The following is a 15,802-nucleotide window of genomic DNA, read 5'->3' on the forward strand; positions in this document are numbered from 1 at the left end:
GGTCAGGTGAGACCAGTTAGCAAAGGCCCACCCACATCTGACTGTTCAGGTGCCAGGTGCCAGGTAGGTGGAACCTTGGCTTTAGTAAGGATTGGGTGTTTGTTACGTGAGTGCTGTAGAGAGAAAAGTGCGAACACAGAGAGCAGAGTGGTGTGGTTATCATGGCACGTGTGATAGGTTGGGGGTCAACTTGGCTGGGCCAGGATTCTCTTTGGCAGTTGCCCCCCCCCCACCGCCCCCATGGTGTGACCTAACATGATGTAGTGAACCCCATGAAGAGAGCCGCTGGGAGCAGCCCAGCCAAGCAGCTGTAAGATGAGGGTGGAATGTGACCCCCCCCTCCACGCAGGTCACAGATGTTTCCTCAGGTGGTGGCGGCGGCCTGCCTCGTAGCTGCTGGGAAACGCTTCTTTGCCCCTTGCTGGTCGAGATCCTGTATCTGGCTCATTGGCCACCTTTGGACTTGAGCCAGCAGGCTGCCTGCGGACCCCCCGGGAGCCGCCAGAGCCTGCAGTTTGGCTTGCTGGCCTTGAATTCATCCTCCCTGAATCCCCCAGTCTGCACCTTCCTGCTTTGTCTTCCTGCTTCCTGGTTCCGGAGCCCCGGCAGCTCCCCCCCCCCCCCCCTGGCAGCTACGGCAGGCAGGAACAGGCTCAGGCTTAACAGCCGATCCACAGGCTGCAACTGGGCGGGACCGACCCACTTCTACAACCACGTGAGCTATTTCCTCAATCTGGCATCCACACACACGGACACACATATACATCTATGCATACACACACACCACAGTAGGTGGTAGGCTTTAACCTGTGTGAAGACGTGAGGAGGGCGAGGGCCTTGGAAAGACGGCATGGCTGATAGATGGTCCAGTTGAGTTTCTGGATGGAGTAGGCCATGGAGAAAGGAGGTGGTGGGCAGAAGAGAAATCTTCAAGCGGCTGTAGTTAGACAAGACTGTGTGTGTGTGTGTGTGTGTGTGTGTGTGTGTGTGTGTGTGTGTGTGTGTGTGTAGGAAGGACAGATTGCTTGAGGAAAGGAGGTCAGGGAACTGAGAGGCTGGGGTGGGGGTGGGGGTGTCCTAGGATCATCTCCTGGACGTAGGGATCACCACAAACTTTAACAGGAGTCGTGTGTGCTGGGAACAGGGATCTCTGTCAGTAGAGGTGGGGTATCGAAGACATAACCTAGTGACATGAGCACCAAGGATCTCTGTGAGCAGAAGAGATCTCCTCACCTGCTTGAAGGGAGTAAAGGTTCAAAGGAAAAACAGGCAATCCAAGATTTTTAAAAAAAATCATTTTATTGGGGGCTCGTACAACTCTGATCACAATCCATATATCCATCCGTTGTGTCAAGCAGCAATCTGAGATTCGGCCAAAGACAAGGCCATGTGTGTTGGGAGTTGGGACTGGAATGATGGAGGAATGGGTCAGAGCGAGTTAGGACAGGTGTGGTCGGTGTTGACCCCAAAAGGAGAGCAGAGTGACCTTTGTGGCCCATTCCCTCTCCCTCGCAGCCAGTGGCCGTAGACTGTCACCTCACGGTGGTGGCGGAGGGGTAGAGTCCAGCCTGGTGAGCAGGTCACAACCTGGCGGTGCCTTCTGGGAGGGGTGGCCTTTTTATAAAAGATACACTGGGGACCCCTCCCCTCTCTCTGCTCCCATGCCTTCTTGCTTGCTTGCCGGGACTCTCTGCCTGCATCCTAGAGCAGCCCCATTTGGGCCCCTGACTCCCTGAGAGCTGTCAGCTTCCTGCCCTGCTTTCACCCACCTCGGATCCACGTGACTCTGCACCCACCAGCCTGTGACCTCCCTGCTTCCTGCTTCACCTTTCTGCACCACCACCTGCAGCTGCGTGAGTCTGCAGAGGGTCCACCCGGGCAGGGAACCAATGACTTGGGTTGACCTGGGCTGGGACACCTTCTTGGTAGAAAATTACTTCTTTAAAATTTTTTTAAAATTATAAGATCATTTTATTGGGGGCTTCTTACAACTTGTTACAATACATACATAAAAAATACATACATCAACTGTCTCAGACATATTTGTACATACACGGCCATCCTTCTTCTCTAGACATCTACTCTGTATTGAGCCCTCGGGCTCAACTCCTCTTTTTAAAATTACTTCGTGACACAAAGCTCTTTATGAATGTCACTGGATTAGTTTCTCTCAACAACCCAACCTGCTGACGGCAATCCACTTACTATCCCTGTCTCCCAGATGCAGGACCTGAGATTCAGAGAAGGGAAGTGACGTGTCCGCAGAGACACGGGGACATACTGAGAAGCGGGCCCCCACAGCCACCCCTCTGGTGTTCTGGAGACACGGGTGTTCGGGGACTGTGTGTGAAGGGCATGCTGTCACACACATCAGCAGCTGGGAGGGAGGCTCACACACTTCTCCAAGGGCAGAGACAGGACCTCTGACAATCCGGTCTTCCATCAAAACCTCAACCAGAGTGAACATGAACTACTTCCAGAATTATGGACCTGAACGGCGGGCCTTTGGCCGTGGAAGGAGAGTTTAGTCAGCAACGAGGGCTGGAGCTCAGAGAGTAGAGCAAGCCTTGTTTCCTTCCCCCTTGTGCGCCTGTCCTCCTCTGCCTCCCGCCCCCCCCCCAAACAAAAACACCCCCTTAATGACATCTCACAACAAGCGACAGGACAGAACTGTCCCTGCAGGTTTCTGAGACTGTATAGGGACAGAAAGCTCCTCTCCCTCCCGAGGGCCAGCGGGGAGACTGAGACCGCTGACCTGTGGACTGCAGCCCCACATGTAGCCCTGAAGACCCCAGGGCTCCTCTCTGCTCCCCGGCTCCTCCGATGCCTTCTCCAGAACCTGCCTGGCAAAAAAAAAACCCCAACCAACTCACTGCCTCGAGTCAAGCCTGACTGTGAGTGGCCCTGGAGGACGGAGTGGAACCACCTCTGGTGACCGTCACCCTGCCGATCCGGCTCGCCAAGACTCTGCCACTGTTTCACTGGCCATCCGCTTTATCAAGCGTGATGTCCTTCTCCAGGGACTGCTCTCTCCCGCTAACTTGTCCAAAGCACTTGAGATGGTGCCTCACCGTCCTTGCTTCTAAGGGGCATCCTGGCCGCACGTCTACGGCAGATGTGCTTTCCCGGCAGCCCGTGAACTAGGATCATTCTTCCACAGAATCATCCCTGGGAGACCAGCAGAGACATGGAAGAGCCAACCATGAGTTTCCGCTCGTCGGGAAACTCAAAGTGCACGGAGAGGAGAGGAGAGCAGGAGGGTTCCTATCAGCCTCGCGTCGGCAAGAGGGAGCAGGTGCTGAGCAGAGGGAGGGGAGAGGGATCCGGCGAGGCTGCCCGCAGCTGTCCCACTCAAAGGGACACATCCATGTGAGGAAGAAGGATGTGCTTCCTTGTGCCTGGGTGAGGGAGGGAGAAGAGCAATTCAAAGTAGGATGCCAAAGACACCGAGCCCAAAGAGGATGCTGCCGCCCCTAAAAGCGTGGCCAGTAATTTCAGAATAGATCCAGCTTCAGCCATACTTTGTAGGGACAAATGCTGACACCTACTAGTACGGTGAAAATAAAATGAGAGTGTGTAATTATATAATCAACAGCAGCAATTGCTTAACGCTACAGAGCCCCGTTATCCTAGTGATTGCGTGTTGGGCTGCTACCCTCGAAGTCCGAGGTTCAAAACCACCTGCCTCTCGTTGGGAGAAAAACAGGGCTTCCTACCTCATCGCGCAACCGCACCGGGGGCAGCTCTACACTGTCCCACAGGGCCAACATGCGGACCTGCCGACCGGGGCCTCGGAAGGGGAAACCATGAACCGATTTGTCCACCTGGGTCTTGCAAAGCTCTGACATCCCTGGGCCCTAGATGGCCGCGTGGAGGGCTCTGCGCATGCCCCAGGAGCACGGTCCTAGCGCTGTCCAACACCGAGGCTTTGAGAGAGCTGGCCATCCAACTGAGGGCAGAGTTGCCGAGTGCATGGCTCATCTGCAACAGAGTCTCAAACTTACGGGGCCCACCGCCCCCTCGTTAGAAAAGAAAACTTACTTCGTACACGCCCCTGCCAATGAAACTCTTCTGTACCATAGCCCATCATCCAGGATAAAGCGAGGCATCTGCTTCTGCAGTGCGTTCCCCACCATTCCAGCACCACGCCGGGCGGTGTCGCCCAATGTGGAGAACGCTGGTCTGCGATATTACGAAACCAGAAGTGCTTAGGAATTAGTGTAGCAGAAGAAACCAAAGGCTTGTCTACTGAAACGAAGCCCAAACAAAAAGAGCTACTGACACTGAGGAAAAAATAAACAGGAGGGCATCCCATCCTGGGACATGCTGTTCACCCCGTGCTCTGAGCCAGCTCGGGGTTGGTTCTAGTACCCTTGGGGAGGGGTTGTCAGAGACCATCTCTCGGGAGCTACAAAAGAGATGAAACAAGCCGGGGGAAGAAGCCGAGGTGGAGAGAGACAGACAGAGGCCAAGGAGCAAAAAGTCAAGTGACAAGGACCTTCCTCCAGAGGCTCCCCGCAGAGCCAGCTCTCTGTATTTGGACGGCCAGGCACCTAGCCAGTGGAACATTAATCCCTGTCGGTCCCTGTTGGTGATCGGGGACCCTCGAGAGACATGCCAGCAGCACTCCCCGCAGGGACCGACAGGCTCCCTGAAATCCTTAGAAAAATCCCAAGTCTTTTTTTTTTTTTAGCACATACAATGCTAATTCTAAAATGAACATGGAAACATAAGATACCTAGCATGATCAATCTAATCTTAAAAAAAAAAGTCAGGTGGAAAGACTCACTTTTCTTGGTTTCAAACCACTACCGGTCAGTTGCCCTGGTGGTGCGGTGGTTATGTGTTGGGCTGTGATCTGACTGGCTGGGAATTTGAAACCACCAGCTGCTCCTTGGGAGACAGACAGGGCTTTCTGCTCCTGTCGACAGCTCAAGTCTTGGAATCCCAAGGGGGGCACCACGAGCTGGCACTCACTTGATGGCAACGAGGGAGGCTTGTGTTTTGCATTGTCGATGATGGCGGTACAACAATTCCGTGTGAGAAAAACGAGTCTTTCCAACAAAAAGTGGTCGGAATAACAGACTATACACGTGCAAAAGGATGAAACTGGATCCCTACCTCATACCCTATATATAACTTTACTCAACAGGATCAGAAACTTGCATCTAAGATAAGGTGACCAGACGTCCCGATTTTAAACAATTTGTCCCACGTCCTACGGCGTTTTAAAAAAGTCCCGATTTTAGGAAAGAATGCAGGACAAGCTAGGGGATACGGGTTTCAGCTGCCATGTGGCTATTTTGCCAGGATATGAGTTTTATCAATGGTGTCTGCTTTCCCAATGTTAAAATCTGGTCACCTTAAGATTCTAAGAGCTAAAAATATTCAAAGAAAATGAGAAGGGAGTCTATCTCCGTGACTTTGAATTAGGCAAAAGTTTCTTAGGAAGGACACCTGGAGGGCAAATAAAAGAAATATATACACACACACACACATAAATTGGACCTTATCAAAACTGAAAATGCACTCCAGAGGTCATCATGAAGGAAATGAGATTTCTTTCTCACGGAAGGTCATTGGCAAACATTTGCAAAACACACCTCTGATAAGGGGCTTGTGTCCAGTCGGTATAAGGCACGTTCATGACTCAACCACTTGGAAAGACATCACTCAGCTTACAGAGTCTGCAATGAATTTAAATAGTGCGCTCTCCAAAAAGAGGCTGCAAAGGGGCAAGGAGCACAAACCCCCTCTCGGCACCATGAGTGACTGAGGAAGTGCAACTGCGACCCACAATGTACTCCCTCTTCACACACACTGCACTCCTCTCATCGGAAAGCCAGCCAACCCTGTGGTTAAGGGTGTGGAGAAACAGAATCCTCACGCCCCCGGCTGCTTGGAATGCAAAATGGTGTGGTTGCTTTTGAAAAGTTGGGCAGTGCCTAAAATGAAACCATAGAGTTTCTGTGGGACTCATCTATTCCACTAACTACTAGGTATACGCCCCCAAGAGAGACATATGAGGGGTACTGTACCCCCCACCAAAAAAGGGGGGGTTAAACTCTGTTGGGTGGAACTTTCATTCCCCCCCACTCCCCCGCCAGGCGAGCATCAAGCAATTTGAGCCGAGTTAGTGCAGCCAGTGCCGTCGCCTGGGAAGGTTCTCTCTGGTCACAGTGAATTTTTTTGTAAAAGCAGTTTCTCGAACTTCGTTTTTTTTCTCATTTCAAACAAGGTGAAATGTCAACTCATGACAAACCTCGTTCTGGATGTCAGTCAACTTCCTGGATGGATGAAAATATCTACTTGTGGTGCATTTGGAGTTTGTTCCCCCAGGTCAGACTGTTCATCAAGCTTTCCATTTAGAGGTTCTGAAAAGATAGCGTAACAGCGTGTGACCAAAAAACGCCTGATCTGTGGCAGACGGGGGACTGGTTCTGCCACCACGACAATGCACCTGCTCACGCAGCCATCTCAGGGCGCCACTTTTTGGCAAAAAACAGCACGTGTCTCTTGTCCCACCACAACTGACTTGTCCATGTGTGACCTTGTGTGTGTGTGACTTCTTTTTGTTTCCTTGAATGAAGAAGGACATGAAAAGACAGTGATTTGACCATATAGAAGGGGTAAAGGGAAAAACAAGGGAGGTGCTGTCAGCCACGCAAGCAGATGAGCTTGAAAAATGTTTTCAAGAATGGAACCGCAGATTTGACACTGCATTCAGTGTCACGGGGAGTGCTTTGGCGGTGATGATGTCCACAGACGCATAATTCATCATAACCAAGGGGGCCATCATTCGGGTGAACTAAATGTGCTACATCCAGTTCAGACTCAGAGTGACCCTGTGCACGACAGCATGACACACCGCCCCGCCCTGTGCCATCCTCGCAACTGTTCTTAGGTTGGAGTCCATTGACGCAGCCACTGTGTCCATCCATCGGGTCGAGGGCCTTCCTCTGACCTTCTGCAGCGTGCAACGTAACGAAGAACCAGCTCATGATCCGGCATGGCAAATCTAAAAGGCAGGCTAAGTATACAAAGACGTTCAACTGTGAGGATCATAAACGATGGATCGCATGGAGAAGAATGGGAACTCCAGAATGCTTCCTTGTTCTCTGCAGAACCTGTTCAAGGGGCAAGACGTGGTTGTGCAAACAGAACGTGGGAACCCTGCATGGCTTACAAGGGGCGTGTGTCAGCGTCTATCCTCTCACCAGACATAGGCAATTTGTGTGCTGAGCAGATCTCCGGCGAAGCTGGCCTCCATAAAGAATGCAGCATCGGGATTGGAGGACGATTTATCAACCATCTGTAGGACGCAGATGACACAGCCTGGCTTGCTAAAGCAAGCTGGTAGACAATGAGCTTGCCCAATCTCAGCCATGAATTGCTTCAGAGTTTAAATGGGGCCCTCCATTGGTAGATTAAGCCTTCACTGAATTTCTTCTGACCTTTAAGGAGACAGGGCAACAAACTGGCTCTCCAGCTGAATGCCTTAGGAAGTGGATTACCACCAAGCATCTCCAGCCAGCCCAGGGAGGGGCAGTTCCCCTTAGGGGGACTTAGGTGTGTCCCCAATGGAGATTTCAGTTCCCTGGTCACACAGGCATGAGTCATGGCTTATCAGCAATGTTCTATCAGCCATCCACTGACTGCCTCTGATGGAAGGCTGGAGACCAATCTGGTAAATTCTTTTGTCTAATGAGACGCCCAAGTCACTGTCTCAGCCCCTTTCCAACTCCTATAGTCCCACCTGGAACTATGATGCATGTATCTGCCACCAATCATGAATTTATGACAGATTCCTTTGTGTTCCATGTCTTATTGAAGCAACTATGTAGTTACCAACCTTGGGACCCCAATATGTCTTCTTGCTCATGGCCCCTCAACGTTGTCCTCTTGAAGACTCCATCAAGGTTCTTCTTAGACGATAGTTGAGATTGGAGTCTTTTTTGTATTCTAAAATCGGAAACCTGTAATCAATCGACAACTCAAAACTGTCAACAAATGACCAAGAAAGGATTGGGAGAACATTGATTTGGGGGGGGTCATAAATCAAACAAAACCCCTCAGAACACAAACAGCAAAGGCTGAGGTTGTCAAACATGTCTTTTTAAAAAATCGTTTTATTAAGGGCTCATACAACTCTTTATCTCAATCCATACATGCATCAATTGTATAAAGCGCACATTTGTACATTCATTGCCCTCATCATTCTCGAAACATTTGCTCTCCACTTAAGCCCCTGGCATCAGCTCATTTTCCCCCTCCCTTGCCGCTCCCCACTCCCTTATGAGCCCTTGATAATTTATAAATTATTATTTTGTCATATCTTGACCTGCCCTACATCGCCCTCCACCCACTTATCTGTTGTCCATCCCCCAGGGAGGGGGTTATATGTAGATCCTTATAATCGGTTCCCCCTTTCCACCCCACCCTCCTCCACCCTCCCAGTATCACCATTCAAACCACTGGTCCTGAAGGGATCATCCATCCTGGATTCCCTGTTTCTAGTTCTTAGCTGTACCAGTGTGCATCCACTGGTCTAGCCAGACTTGCAAGGTAGGACTGGGATCATGATAGTGGGCGGGGAGGAAGCACTGAGGAACTAGAGGAAAGGTGTATTTTTCACAACATACCATTTTACTTGGATCCTTAACCAGTGACCACGGAAGCAGCAGCCATCAAGCACTCACGGGACATACTTCACTGGGAAAACCTGTTGAAAAGATCTCTTTAAAGTGTTAAAAAATCACACAACAAACGAGGGTGACCCTTCGAAGACTCTTAGCCCAAAGAAACAAACAACAACAAACCTGCCATCGAGTCGAGGTCACCTCCCAGTGCTTCCACAAGACAGGCCGGAACAGCCCCTGGGGGGTCGCTGAGGCTGTCGATCTGCAGAAGCCGAAGGCCCCATCTTTCTCCTGTGGAGCCCGCGGCGCTCCTAATCCAAGCCAGGCTGTTTTCAATCATCTCCCACGCAGGCAGGCAGTGGACAGTGGAGACAGAGCACCCTTTGAAATAGGGTGCTTGAGCTGAATCTTGAATATGCCGAGAACTGTCAAAAGAGCAAACAAGTGTGTCTGGAAAGAAGGTGCAGTGAGTGCTTCTCAGAGGCGAGGCTGGAGCGGCCGTGTCTCACTTCCTTTGGGCCTCTTTGGGGGCAGGCCCCGACCCTGAAGAGCGTCGTCTCAGTAGACAGCAAACACCAAAGAACCACCCCATCGCCACGGAGTCGATTCCAACTACTGGCCCTGTGGGCTTCCTTGGAAAGCCCACATCTTCACGGGAGTCGAAAGCCTCAGCCTTCACGGAGTCGAAAGTCTCAGCCTTCTCCTACAGCTGGGCTTCTGAACGAAGGACCCAGCCCAACTCGGAGCCCACTCCCTCCCCAGGTCGCCTATCGTGGGGGTTCCATGGAAAGGAGCCAGACATGCAACCAAGTGGATCGGCACCGTGGCTGCCGGAAGCAGCTGAAACACCCGAGTGTTAGCAGATGCCCGGCCCAGGTAAAGTTTCCTCTTCTAGCACAGAGCGTCAGGAGGGGCAGTAACGCAGGCCAGGGATCTCCACAACCAATGCCCGGCGGCATTGTGACCTTCCATGGAAACCCACTAACTGCTGCCAGAGCAGCTCCCACGCCACAGTTCAGACATGGGGGTTTCTTGGATCCCCTGCATTGAGGTAGCTAACACACACCCTATTTTGTACTGTCACTGAGTGGCTTCTCAATGTTGAGACTCGCCATCAATCAGTCTGTTTGTAAATTCCCAGGTAACGGCTACATCCGATGACCAGCCTGGCTTTTTCCGGCCTGGTTTTGGAATCTGACGGGGCACCTGAGTCACTCCGGCTGCTGGCCTGGAGGGGTGGAGGATGGGGACGGACACAGATGGGGCCCCCGAAGGGGCTGCCTCTGTTGCATCTGCTATGTTGGATGGAGGGGATCTGACCATTTAGTTTGGTTTTTCATTGTACTTTCTTTGGTTTATATGGATTCGTTATGTAACGCGACGTTTTAAACACTGAAACGTAAAACAAAAGAAAAACACAAAGGAACGCAAATACCGAATCAGTGGAGGTGGGTCCTGGTTTCCTAGAGCGGCCCTAACAACATGTTAGCGTGGGGCAGCTGTAGAGAATAGACTTTCACTTTCTCCCAGGTCTAGGGACCAGATGGTGTCATTCTAGGCACTAGCCTGGCTCCGTGCTGGCTGGCTCAGCGGGCTCCAGGGAAGGCTCCTCCCTGCCTTTGTCTTCTTTGGCTTGGGAGCCCGGGCCCTTACCTGTTGGGGGGTGTCTGCAAGGTCCACAATCGAAGGCCACCAGCTACTATGTGGGTGAAAGACAGAGCTTTCTACTCCCATGAACAATTCCAGTCTCAGGAACTCAGAGGGGCAGTTCTGCCCTGCCCTGCAGGATCACTCTGCGTGCGTTGGCATCCACTCCATGGCAGTGAGCTTGGTTGGACCTTTTTGGTCGCTGTCTTGGTGTCTTCAGAGGCTGTTCTGTGCTGTCAGTTATCTTTGGCCACTCGTGATCTGTGGCTGCTTCCTTTGTTCTTCCCAGCCACTCGACGTGTTTCCCCTGCTATGAATAAGGGGCCCTGGTGAATCTGACCGAGGCAGAGTTATGGACTGGGCTGCTAATGACAGAGTCGGTGGTTCAAAACCCCCAGTCGCTCCTTGGGAGAACGATGGGGCTCTCTACTCCTATAAACGAGGCATCGTCTCGGAAACCCACAAGGGCAATTCTATGCTGCCCCAGGATCACTCTGAATCGGAATCAACTCATGGCTGTGAGAGATTTCAGTGACTCCTGGGATCCAGACATCTTTTTGTCTTGGTCCGGTTTCAGACTTAATAAGCTCATCCTTCTACATTAATTTTGAGTTTGGGGTCTCTTTTCTACCCTAGGGAGAAACCACAAGGTTGGTAGTTCAAACCCACCAGCCTTTCCTCAAGGGAATGATGACGCTTTCTACTCCTGTCAAGATTTGCCGCCTTGGAAACCCACAAGGGGCAGCTCTCCTCTGTCCGACAGGGTCACTAGGGGCTGGAAGTGGCATGATGGGGTGGCTTTTTGGTTTTCTCCCGCAGGACCCCTGAAGAACACATTGTGACTGATTTAAAATGAGCCTTCCTCTATTTCTGGGCAGAAAGGACTCTATCTGCCGACAGCTTTGCTGACTTAATATATGAGCCTTACGCTCTCTCATGCTGCGTTTCCCCTTTTTCGACAGAGCCACTGAAGTGACCTGGCAACCGGAGAAAAATCCTCTTTCCAAACAAGGTCCTGTTTCACCAGGGCAGGCGACAGGATTCGAACATCCATCTCTGGGGACACAGTGCCGTCCGAGGCACAGTGGGTTGCTCTCTGGCAGGGAAGCAGGAGGATGAGCAAGTCTGGCTGGTGCTGTAAAAAGTTGCTGTCTGCCTCATGCTCGTGTGACCTAAGTAAGAGAGCAAAAATCACGCGCGCACATCTGCAAAAAAACCCCAAATGAAACCACCTTTTTATGGTGACTTGGACAGGGGAAAGTGTTGCTTTTGTTAACATTAAAATCCATTTGTGTTAAAAATAATTACAGAGCAAAATGATGAGTCTGATTTGAAATGAAAAATAATGATCAGAGAGTTATAAAAACATAATAAAGGCATTTTTAAAAACTGCTAGAACATTCCAGAACCACCTACCTACCACACGTGGGGCTTGCTCTCCTTGCAGCTTTGTCCTTTCATGTTCCTGGGGGCCAGTGCGGTCGGCCACAGGAGTTCTTCTGGCGAAAGGCTGGCTACGGCCAAAATTCATCTTCGCATCCTTACACGGCACAGCTCCATGTGACTCTTCTACCATTGGCTTGATTTCTGCCATGGGTGCGTCCTAGTTCAGGAAAAGGCGAGAAAGCTTGACCGCGTTCTCTAAAGTGTAGCTGCGGTAGTTGTAAAACGACAGAGAGACACAGACAAAGAAAAATGGAGAGACAAGATATACCGGGCAGAGAGGAACCACAAACCCTGGAGGTTTCTGAACCTCAGTCTCCAAGGTGGAGACGGCTGGGAGAAGACGAGGAATTTCAATTCCTTGTGGGCATGTAGGGAATGGTCACAAGATGGGTGACAACCTAGTAGCCTGAAGATGGTTTGTAAGAAACGACAAAGTAACCAATGCGGGGCAGGGGTGCTTTTGTTGCTAGCTGCAAGATTGGCCCTTCACACCCCCAGCCGCTCAGCTGGAGAAAGACAAGAGAAAAAAAACGCTAAACCAGAGGTTCTCAACCTGTGGGCCCTGATCCCCTGGGGGGGGGGGTGTCAAATGACCCTTTCACAGGGGTCACCCAATTCATAACAGTACCAAAATCACAGTGATGAAGTAGCAACAAAAATAATTTTCTGAAAAAAAAATAATAATAATAATTTTCTGGTTGGGGGGGTCACCACCACATGCACTACATGAAAGGGTCTCAGCCTTCGGAAGGATGAGACCACTGCTCCACACCGTCTTGAATCCGCTCAGTGGCAGTGAGACCCTCGCTGGGTGACCACGTGAGTTGAAAGTTTATCCCGAGGGAGCATTTGCTCTGACGACTGTCTGGGGGCAGTTGTTTTTTTTTGGGGGGGTGTTTGTTTCCCTGAGCAGGGTGGATGAAGCAAGCAAGCAAGATGGCACTGAGTTTGGGAAACTGTTTTTGGAGTAAGGTTCTCGGGGGCCGGTGGAGGGTTACAGAGATGGCCGGCCGTGCGTGTTCTCGGTGCCCGGGCTACTTTGTGACTGACCGTGGAGTTTAGCCTCTGACCCAGAGCTGCCAGGCCTCTGCTGATTCAGAATGAAAAGGAAGCCAGGCCACTTCCAGGCGCTACAGGACTAGCTCACATGTTCCAGATGGCCGCAGAGACAAGAAGGCGGGTCTGAGGCGGCCAAGGGGCAGGCTGGCACCATGGAGGGGGTGGGGCAGACTCGCCCTGCCTGCTGCCCTCCGTCCAGTCACCTTTTCCTTCAGCTGGACCAGCCTCCTTTGCTCACCTTCCTCCTCTTCTTTCCATCTCAGAGTAAAGTCCTGCCCAGGACTGGAAGAGCCCAGCACAGCACCCCTTGCCCACAACACCGTCTTTCCAGGAGCTGAGACTTGCCACCTTCAGATTCAAAAGCCTCCCTTTGACCCTGGCTCACTGTGCCAGCTGCGTGGGCCTCCTTTCGGGGATTTTCATCACACCAGACGCATCTGTGTCCCCGGATCTCTGGCTTGGAATGTTCTCCCCCCAGCATGTCCGGGTCTCCCTTCCGTAGCTCCTTCCCGTCTTTGTTGAACTGTCGCTTCCCACTGAGGTCTCCAGTGAGCCCAACAAAGGGACCTTTCTGACGTCATCGTTGCAAGGGTTGCTGCTCATGACACCTTGTTCACTCCATCCCCTTGTCTATTGCTCCCATGAGGAGGTGAACGTCTCTGAGAGGCAGCACTCTCCCCAACTCTACGAGTTGGAAGGGCTTCCACGCAGTGAGTGTCGGGGCTCAACAAGGTGACACGTAAAAGTATCAGCAAGTGACAACCATTGTGGAGTCACATAGGCTAGCTTTGTGGCACTCTGCGGGGGGGGGGGGGTGAGTAGGTCATTCTACTCCAATACACATGACAAAGTACCTCCTTCTCAGCTCTGCTCCTTCGAGTGTTGTATCGGGCGAGATCAACCACACCGCTATAGTCATAATTAAAGTCTTAATTAAACAGCAGGACCGAGAGTAGGCTAGTGCCTGCAAACCTCTCAACCCAGAACAAAGAAATTTCAGGGGTTTTCTTTAAAAAAAAAAAATCTTTTTTGCCCCCCAGCCCCCGGAGGGTTTTTCTAGTTCCAAAGCAGAGGCCTGCTCCCGGGGAGGGATATTCTAGCAGTTACGTCTGATCACATTGGCAGGGTCGCGGGGTTGGGGGAATAGCACATCTCAGGTCTTACAAGACAGTGTACATTTCTGGCTAATTGGGCAAGAAACCTCCAAGGAGTCGACGGCTCGCCTGAAGAGCCGGCCGAGGGAGGAGAAGGGGGCTAACTGCTAGCAGAGGTTAAAGGCCGTTTGAGACAAATGGAGTCCCTCATGTTAAGCTACGGGCTCTCCCAGTGGTCCTCGGATTTCTCTCGATGCCCCGATAGCTCTCATACGCCAAGGGATGGCGTTGACGGAAGTGAGGTCTTCGTCTTTTAGAGGCTGTACTTCCGAGGAGGTGCCCTCGTGGCAGATGTCCCGGGAATGCCTAGGCTGGGGTGGTCACGATGTGACCTTTGAACCAAAGCTTGTTGGGCGAGGAGAGCTGTGCAGGTGAGGGTAAAGAGTTTCCCAGGTAGAGGGAACCAGCAGGAGCCAGGCCCCGAGGCAGGCGTGGATTCTGTATTGGGGCACCAAAGGCCAGGCAGAAAGGGTTCTCAAACTTCCAGCCAGGGAGCTGATGCCGACTCCACCCTGGAGGACAGGGTAGAACTGCCCCTGTGGGTTTCCAAGCCTGTACATCTTTAGGGGAGTAGAAAGCCTCCTCTTTCTCCTGAAGACCGGTGGGTAGTTTCAAACTGCTAAACTTTTGGTTAGCTGCCCAACTCGGGGCCCACAATATCACTGGGGCTCTGAGTGGCAAGGGGTGGGCAGGAGTGGGAGAGCATCCACAGAGCAAGCAAGCCCTCTGGAGTGTTAAGTCCAGGAACACTTGCTTGTGCAGAGGCTGCCTAGCTGGGGCCACTTTGGGTTGTTCTATACCCTGGTGGTGTAGGGGTCATGTGCTGGGCTGCTATAATCGGCAGGTCAGTAGCTCAAAATCACCAGCGTGTCTTCGGGAGAAAGACGTGGCTTCCTACTCTCATAACGAGTAAGTCTTAGAGACCCACAGGGGCTGTCCCACCCTGTCCCATAGGGTCACTAAAGGTGGAATTGATTCCGTGGCAGTGAGTTTGGTTTTTGTTTGAGCCCCACTTTGGGCTTAGGTTTTCTGTCAAACCTGGGCAGGCTTCTGGAGGTCCTGTTTCCCAACATTCTGACAACCCTGAGTCAAGGTCACGGTCATCTCCCTTTTGGATGAGGAAACTTGGAAGCAGAAAGAGAAAACTGTTACCTGAATGGGCTATTTCTCTTGAGGCCAATCCAGCCCCAGGGCTTGAGGGGACAGAAGTGTTTGCAGCCGGACTCGGGGTTCAGCACTCCCTCACAAGTCTGCTCCCAGAGACATTATGGGTTTTAGGTGTTTGCAAAAAACACGGGTCAAACACCCAAGGGCTCTACAGCCTGAGGAGAGAAAAATTGATACAGGAGGGCTAGGATACAAGATAAGATACAAGTTGACAACTTTTAGCCAGACTTTCTGGTCAGATAAACCTCACACAAGCAGCCTCCTCTTACCCCACCCCGCACCCCAGGATCCTGATGAACTATATCTGGTGTTAGAAAACCCCTTCTCTGTTCTTTCTCAGAAAGCTAGTGACTTCCCATATCCCCCGGAAAGGAAGCTGGGGCGGGCGACTGTTACAGAATTCGAGGTATTTTCCCACACAAGGCTGTGTATGCAAAGAACTTTCCCTGTGGGGTCGCTGGGAGTCGGCATCCACTCTGTGGCTGTGTGATTTTGGTTTGGGGTGACAGGGCTGCCTCCATAGGGTTCCAGGCAGCCTGGCTCCCCGCCTCCATTCTTGGAGATAACCGTTGTGTGGCTGCTCTGTCGTTCGCACGCTGGGAGAGTCGTCCAAACCCCCGTTTGTGCATCTGTACCATGTACACCCCAACTTTTGCTCAGCCAACAGAACACCTCGGAGGGGTGAAGGAG

The 15,802-nt window shown here is 51.7% G+C and overlaps 1 long non-coding RNA gene across 1 annotated transcript; it reads right to left on the reverse strand.

Annotated features, from left to right (window-relative positions):
- Nucleotides 1–2,652: 2,652 nt before the first annotated feature.
- Nucleotides 2,653–15,307, reverse strand: LOC142432249 (uncharacterized). The gene is made up of 5 exons (XR_012780874.1): nucleotides 15,098–15,307; nucleotides 11,703–11,889; nucleotides 8,820–9,064; nucleotides 8,643–8,722; nucleotides 2,653–7,976 (listed from the first exon to the last, which is right to left on the reverse strand). It is a non-coding gene; the product is annotated as an uncharacterized LOC142432249 (long non-coding RNA).
- Nucleotides 15,308–15,802: the final 495 nt, after the last annotated feature.

The sequence above is a fragment of the Tenrec ecaudatus genome, chromosome 18 (genome assembly GCF_050624435.1).
Source record: "Tenrec ecaudatus isolate mTenEca1 chromosome 18, mTenEca1.hap1, whole genome shotgun sequence".
In the NCBI taxonomy this organism is placed as follows: domain Eukaryota; kingdom Metazoa; phylum Chordata; class Mammalia; order Afrosoricida; family Tenrecidae; genus Tenrec; species Tenrec ecaudatus.